General features: G+C 30.3%; 1 long non-coding RNA gene across 1 annotated transcript; it reads right to left on the reverse strand.

The window, feature by feature from the left end:
* Positions 1 to 6436: 6436 nt before the first annotated feature.
* Positions 6437 to 7284, reverse strand: LOC113506046. The gene is made up of 3 exons (XR_003401682.1): positions 7187 to 7284; positions 6999 to 7103; positions 6437 to 6827 (listed from the first exon to the last, which is right to left on the reverse strand). It is a non-coding gene; the product is annotated as an uncharacterized LOC113506046 (long non-coding RNA).
* Positions 7285 to 7598: the final 314 nt, after the last annotated feature.

The raw sequence follows: 7598 nt of genomic DNA on the forward strand, positions 1-7598 counted from the left end.
TAAATATATATATCAACCAGAAAAAGTCCTCAGTTTACATCAAAGCTCCCAGTCATATAAGATCTAGCTCGAGGAAAATAATAAAATTAACAAGAGAAAATAAAGCATTTCTTAAAGCAATCGGTTACTAAAATGAATATCTTAGATGTTTTATCCGCACCAACCTACGACAATACTGTTGAAGGCATCGAATACCATTCATATAAACCGTACGTGACTAGTTTTAACAGGAATGACGAGATACGCATACCTATCAACCAACAGGACTTGTATGTACTACCGTCAGCAAGCACTTTGTATTTGGAAGGAACCATAGTTGTTAATAAAAAGGATTCAAAAGAAGCCGCGAGCACTGTTCATTTTACTAATAATGCTCTACTCTATCTTTTCCAAGATATAAGGTACGAATTAAATGGCGTGGAGATTGATAAAATAAAAAATGCGGGAGTTACTACCACCATGAAATCATTAATATCGATGAATGAAAGTGAATCAAAGCTATCTCACGCATGGGGCTGGAACATTGATGGTATAAAAAAATATTAATGGAGGTAATTTTTCCGTTTCTATACCACTATGTAACATACTTGGTTTTGCTGAAGATTTTAAGAAAATTGTTATAAACAGTAGACATGAACTGATATTGCTAAGAAGTAACACGAACTTAAATGCAGTGAAACTGAATACTGGTGAAGTAATTGACGACATAAAGATCAATAAAATTATATGGCGTGTACCGCATGTTAAAGTATCGGACAAAGAAAAATAAGTTTGTTAAAATTGTTAGAAAAAGATCGACCTCTTCAGATGATATTTAGAAATTGGGATTTATACGAATACCCAGCTCTACCAAAAACTACGAAACACACCTGGTCTATAAAAACTTCATCGCAAATAGAGAAACCAAGATACGTAATTATTGGTTTACAAACAAACAGAAAAAATAATTCAAGTTCTGATATGTCACAGTTTGATCACTGTCACGTTCGGGATGTTAAAGTATATCTAAATTCGACTTACTTCCCGTATGAAAACCTTAATATTAGTTTCGCGAATAATAGAATCGCTTTATTATATGAGCAATACATCCGATTTCAACAGTCTTATTACGGACGCCGTTCGGAGCCATTATTAAGTCAGAAACAATTTAGAGATATAGCACCACTATTTATAATCGATTGCTCTAGACAAGCGGACAACGTAAAAACAGGGCCTGTTGTCGATGTGAGAGTAGAAATTGAGTGCGAAGCTGAGATACCAGACCAAACTTCAGCATATTGTCTCATATTGAACGATTGTATCATTGAATACAAACCCTTAAGTAATACTGTGAGAAAAATATCATGAATCCAAATACTATCATAATAGATGTTCAAGGTTTTAAAGATCTTTATAACAATTTCATAATAAAGGAATTGGCTTTTGCTACTCGAGAATATACTCAAACATTTTTAGTAAAACCTCCATACTTGTTTAAATATTTGACAAGCGACGAAAAGAGACAAGTTAAATGGTTGGAAAGCATAAAGGTATTTATTGGAACGAGGGATACATTGACTACAGAGAGTTTAAACGAATAATTGTTCCATATCTAGAAAATAAGGAAATTATTGTAAATGGCTTTGAAAAGATAAAGTGGATAAATGATCTTTGTGAGGATTGTGTGGTATCAGACCTTGGAACAACACATTGTATCAATTTCTCAGAGCTGTATAAAAAATATTGTATTGGTCAATCTAATTTTAATTGTAATATACATGCAAAACATTGTGCACTTAAAAATGTGTTATGTATAAAAAAGTATTTAGAATGGTAAAATGTGTACCTACTCATTAAGTAAATAGTTTTGTAAATAAAAACTAATTTTAATTGTAGTGTACACACTAAACTATGTGCTCTAAAAATGTGTTATGTTTGAAAAAGTATTTGGAGTGGTAATTAAATGTATTATTTAAGATATATTTTTTAAATAAAACAACTTTTATCTATAATTGTATTTTTAATTCAAATTATACATCGTATACAAATTACAAAATTAAATTGAAACGAATAACCAATATAAATAAGATTAATAAAAAACTGAATATAATTCTAGATCGATATCATCAAAAATCACTGTCTATTAAAGATTTAGAGATCTTTTTAACTAATGATTCTGTTTCATCCATAACACTGTCCATGGCATCCCTGACAATATACTGAGCACTTATCACAACATTCTCGTTTTCACTATCGCTGTCATTTGTTTGAGAACTATTGTTGTTGCAGGAGATCAATAACAGCAATTTTGATTAACTTAAGACCTCGTCGTTGTAATCGGCTGACAACAAAAGATTTCGTGGCATTCTGTTTTTTTAAAGTTTCTCTGCGACGCAGCTTCTGCTTTTTTTCTTTGGTTTTACATTGTTCTGGTTCAGTGCGACACAGCTCAGAGAATCCTTCGTAAGGATCCTGAGCATACTGGCTAAACACAATTTCTGAGTCAGATATCTGAAACAAGAAGATACGCAAAAATAAATAATCAATACTGGTGTACATAATCCACTAGTAGGTTAACGTTAGATTATAATATCTAACTTACCGTTGACATGATGATGTATAATGTCACATATACTATATTATAGTAATAGTCTGTAAATAATAAAAACGCAACCAACAATCAACTTTATATAAGGCTTTAAAATTGTTAGCTTTGCATTTATTTGGGTCTGTATATAAATTGTTTGAAAACCACTCTTTCGTAAATATACTTAGAGTTCCATATTACATAACGGTTTTAGACTAAAGTATAAACTACAATCTTGCATAATATTTTACTTGCAACATAGCACAAGTGTCTACTCGTCCTACTACAAACTTATGTATTATATTGAATCATTGCAATCACAAATATTACAAGACATATGGAAAATAAAACACATGTCAAAAGTACAGGTATTATATATTTAACTCTTCTAATTCAATAAAACAAGTTTGTACTCAACAAAATTTAATTTATACGTATTTACAATCTGTTTTACAAACAAGTATTTTATTTAATAACATATTTGTTTCTATAATATTACAGCTCATTTGTATCTTAAATAATATAACTTATATTATGTACGTTAAATGATAACACATTGAGATAACATCAAGTCAAATAACCTTTTAAGATGGAAGTATGTCCCACGCTTGGGTTGCAACATTGCATTTGGATATTAAACGTTTATCATCGTTACTTGATAGTGCTATTTTATTCACACTTTGTGTAAATATTTCATGTTTAATTGATTTGAATAAGATATTTTTTCGATGGATTATGTCTCTATTAAATAATACATGCTGATAATTATCAATAGTTAAATCACGGACCACACAAGACTTAATACCTTTTGCTTTCTTAATGACATTGTTCATCGTTTTTATTGAATATAATTTTGACCTTAAACCAACAAATTCGGTAATCAGCTCGCCACCCATTTCGTCTTTAAATAATCCCGGCACTTTTTTATTTATTTGCGGTATCATAAATTTATTATTGATGTTATAGTTGCTAGTATCGAAGTACTGTAAAAAATTATATTTTATATCGTTATAGAAATCATCCGTGTATATAATATATACAAAAGAATCCGTGTCAGTGTAGCATAATTTTACTCTATCGCCGTAAAAAGGTTTAACTATGTTATAATGAAAATGATACATATGTGATTTAGATAGTTCTAATACAGTAAAAGCCTATGTATATCGGTTTATCCAATATTAAACGGTCAGGTTTCATTTGTATTGCTACTAAGTTTTCCGATAAAACTGAAGCACTATGAAAATAAGGATTGCTTATGAGTTTTTTCAGCACAAGTATATTTTTTGGTTTTATTATTTGGACTATTCCATGAGTTCACTAAATGAACAGTCACCCTTTTTTCTGTATTTTCTAAAGTTTTACCCAAAAACGCTATTGTTTAATAACTTAAAGAAAATCCTGCTCAAAAACACTTTTTGCGTTTTGTCGTAATTTGGTATTTAATTCGATGTACTCCTTTAAATATGCACTTTGTCGAAACGTAATGACTCTATGTATTTTACGTAATAATAAACCATGCTCAAGACATTTCTTTAAGTGTACATAATGAATCACGTATTTATACTTATTGTAGAGATTTGCAATAAGTTTTTCTGTTTTACCGCCCGGGGGTTTACATTTTTCAGCACAGAAAGGTAAGTCGTTGTGTAAATTATGTAACGTTTCAGGGTATAAGAGATCTACTTCAAGTATAAAACCCCATTCCGCGTTATCTTTAATATTTTCTACGACTAACTGATCTATTTCGTGTTGATTTAAAAATCGGAAACCTGAGTGAGGTAAATACTGACACATACTATAGCCGTAAAGATTATTACAGTCTAAATAACTTATAAAACACTGTGGTTCCACTGCATCATACGATGACATATATCTATTATTAGCTTTTGCATAGCGGTGGGAACACATACATAAACCTCCTCTTATACCGCTTTGAATCATCCGCACAATAGATAAGTCTGTTATAAAGTTCTAATTTAACTCCCGTCTTTAAAAGCATAGCATCAAACGATAAACTAGGAGCAGTAATATAAAACGCAGGGTCGAGCTTATAATGCACTTTACAAGTTTTTCGAAAATTTTGAAATATGTCCGTAAGTAATAGTACATCAGTCTTTAAATATAAGTCAGTATATTCACCCATTGTTTTTATGCCAAATTTGGTCCATACCGAGTTAGCGTGGTTATAGTCCTCCTGTGAAATATGCTCATTACTTAACGAATTGAAAAAATAAATGTTTCGGTGGTAACGTTTTTTCTTCATAGCAATTCCAATTGCTCATGTAATCGTAAGGATAAATGCCTTTTCGGGTAAGTAAATTAAACTGATCATTTATAGGGAAATGAAAGCGCAAGCTAATAAAATCCTCAATTCGCATAGTCTTTGATAGCTTGTCTAAACTAGTGCCTAAGAAATTAAATGAATCTAAAAATCTAATTTGTACGTATTCATTCTCGTCGATATGTATAAATTTGGAAAATGATATATATTTTTCTTTGGTTCTAGGATGATATTTAATTTGCCAGGCGTTTCACCTAACTTTTTAATAAAAAGGTGACAGTCGTATCCTGATAAATTATGAAAAAATATTGGTATGAACATAGGTAGCTTATATTGTAAATTACAATGTCGATGAGCTGCACCGCGATATCGACCAGTAATATGACAGTGATCTCTTACTTTATTATTCCATAACAGATTATCGCATATGTGACATTTCCAAGCTTTTTTTGTAATCAATTCCGTCTTTCTCAGAAAATATAATCGAAACATTTTGAGTTAATATGTTATAAATTCTTTTGACGTCTTCAGTAAGGAACTCTATAAATTTCGATACACAATCAATTCCACGATAAGTTTTGAATTCATTAAAATTATCATCGCACGATGAAACAATATTATACGCGAAGGCTGAAGGAACGTGTCGTTGTAAGCGTGACGTGTTAGCGGTGTCCGATTCATGGCCGGAAATCGGTTCGAGTAATGTTTCGAAATCAGCGTAGATTATGAAAGGAATGTCTTGTTTTTTATTATAATTTTTGAATTGTAAAAATGTTCCTTTATCAGGCAATACAGTAATAACTCCTGCACACAAATGATTTTCAAAACGTTCTTCACTTGAAAAAAACACTAAACCAGGTTTCGCAGAAATATAATCTTACTATGATGTTTTGTTATTTGGGTTTTAACGAGGCGTGGTAAATCTTTAATGAGACAATAGTGAGATGAATTCGAATTTTCTAAAAACAGTAAATGAATTTTCTTAGATTTATGATTAATTTTCTCAGATTTGTATAGAGGTCCTGTTATAGTCTTACTACCTCTTAAACCGTAAATATAAATATTTAAAAAAGGATTGTTCCTTTCAAAAGTATCTATATCAGAAAAAGTGATTGGCAATTGGATATCATTTACGTTCAAGACATCGCGGAAATGAGGATACGATGTTATTCTTTCAGGATGTCTATTCGTTGGGTATAAAGCAGCAACTACACACCACAAAAAACAACACTCGTCATTATTTTGAATATTCAAACATGCTTTCTTATTTTTAATGTATTTAGGTAAATCTATAAATTGCGATCCGCTGAGAGGTTGATATTTATTAATATTTATTTCTAGATGTGAATTATTCAAAAACGTCCATCCGCTGTCCCTTTCTTGAAAGTCATCAATTTTTTTTAATATTATCGATACAGCTTTTTCATAGAAAGATTTGAAGTTGTAATTTAAATGAATAATAAAATTTTTTGTTGCAAAAGACTTTAACTCTTGGAGGTCATTTTTAAACATTAAAAAATTAGCGAAATATTCAAAATTAATTTTAACAGAATAATGTTTTTGAAGCGAACTATCAATTAAAGATTTAACTTGATCATTAATAATGTTTAAAAAGCTTTCTGGGTAAATATTTATTTCCGTTTTAGGTGTAGCTATCCGGTAACTTGTAATACGTCCTTTCAAACAGGAATGTATTATTGCGACGTTATCATTGATGTGAATAGTACTATTATTTTTATGCTTATTAGTTCGCAAATGGTTACTCCAACGACGAAAATCCACTTCAATGTTGCAAACCGAACAGAATGGCATTTTATCTATTGAAACTTATAAAAGAGTAATCGTACCTGCGAGGTATATTTTTCGTGTAAATACTACTTTAAAAACTAAAACTTAATCACAGGATCTGTTGACTGCTGCTACTATTAGACTATGGTATATTTTCATCACAAGCACCAAAGTAACGGCTCTATTCTGCTTCTGAAAAACCATAAAACTTAGGTTAGAAATAGTGTACACACAAAAATGTAATTTAGACTTAAGTACGCGGTACAAGAACCGGGGTCATTTCTTTACATAAAAACCTGTGATTATAATATTATTATTTAAGATAGCTCAAATCTATTTTAAAAACCAAAAGAAAATCATTACCTCCTTTTTTATATCGTATTTTTAATCGTAAATTGTAAGATCTTATTCAATGTGCGACGATCTCTGTTTCCCAAAGGTATTAAGGAATTTTAACATTTAGGAGTCCTGAAAAAACAAAAATACATGAGCTTAAGTATCCATAGGTGTTAATGATCGTGAAGCAATTAGTTAAATAGTTAAAGACTTACCTTACAATGTTGAGACAAGAGTTTCTTCGAATTACAGGTAATTCATGAGATTTATTAATTTTAGTTAAGTTTAGTAAGTAAACTGTGAGTGAAAATTATTTATTATGACATAGGTCTAACATGCAGCAAAAATTACGAAATTATGAATGTACCTAAGTTTCAAATTGCAATTATTGTTGTTTGCATTGTTTTACGTAGGGTTGTCGCACAAAGAATATAAATAATATTATCATTACAGAAATAACAAGTTGTAGCTTTTAAAAATAATGCAGAATGAATGACTAAAGTTGAGTACTTGTTCAAAACTAATTTTTTAGCATATTAAAATCTGCGATCCGTTTGGTCAAATAGATATTAATAAATTTTTACTTTGGCAAAAAATCTCACAGACGGTGTTATTTGTCTACTTTAG

Source organism: Trichoplusia ni, chromosome 28 (genome assembly GCF_003590095.1).
Source record: "Trichoplusia ni isolate ovarian cell line Hi5 chromosome 28, tn1, whole genome shotgun sequence".
Lineage (NCBI taxonomy): Eukaryota > Metazoa > Arthropoda > Insecta > Lepidoptera > Noctuidae > Trichoplusia > Trichoplusia ni.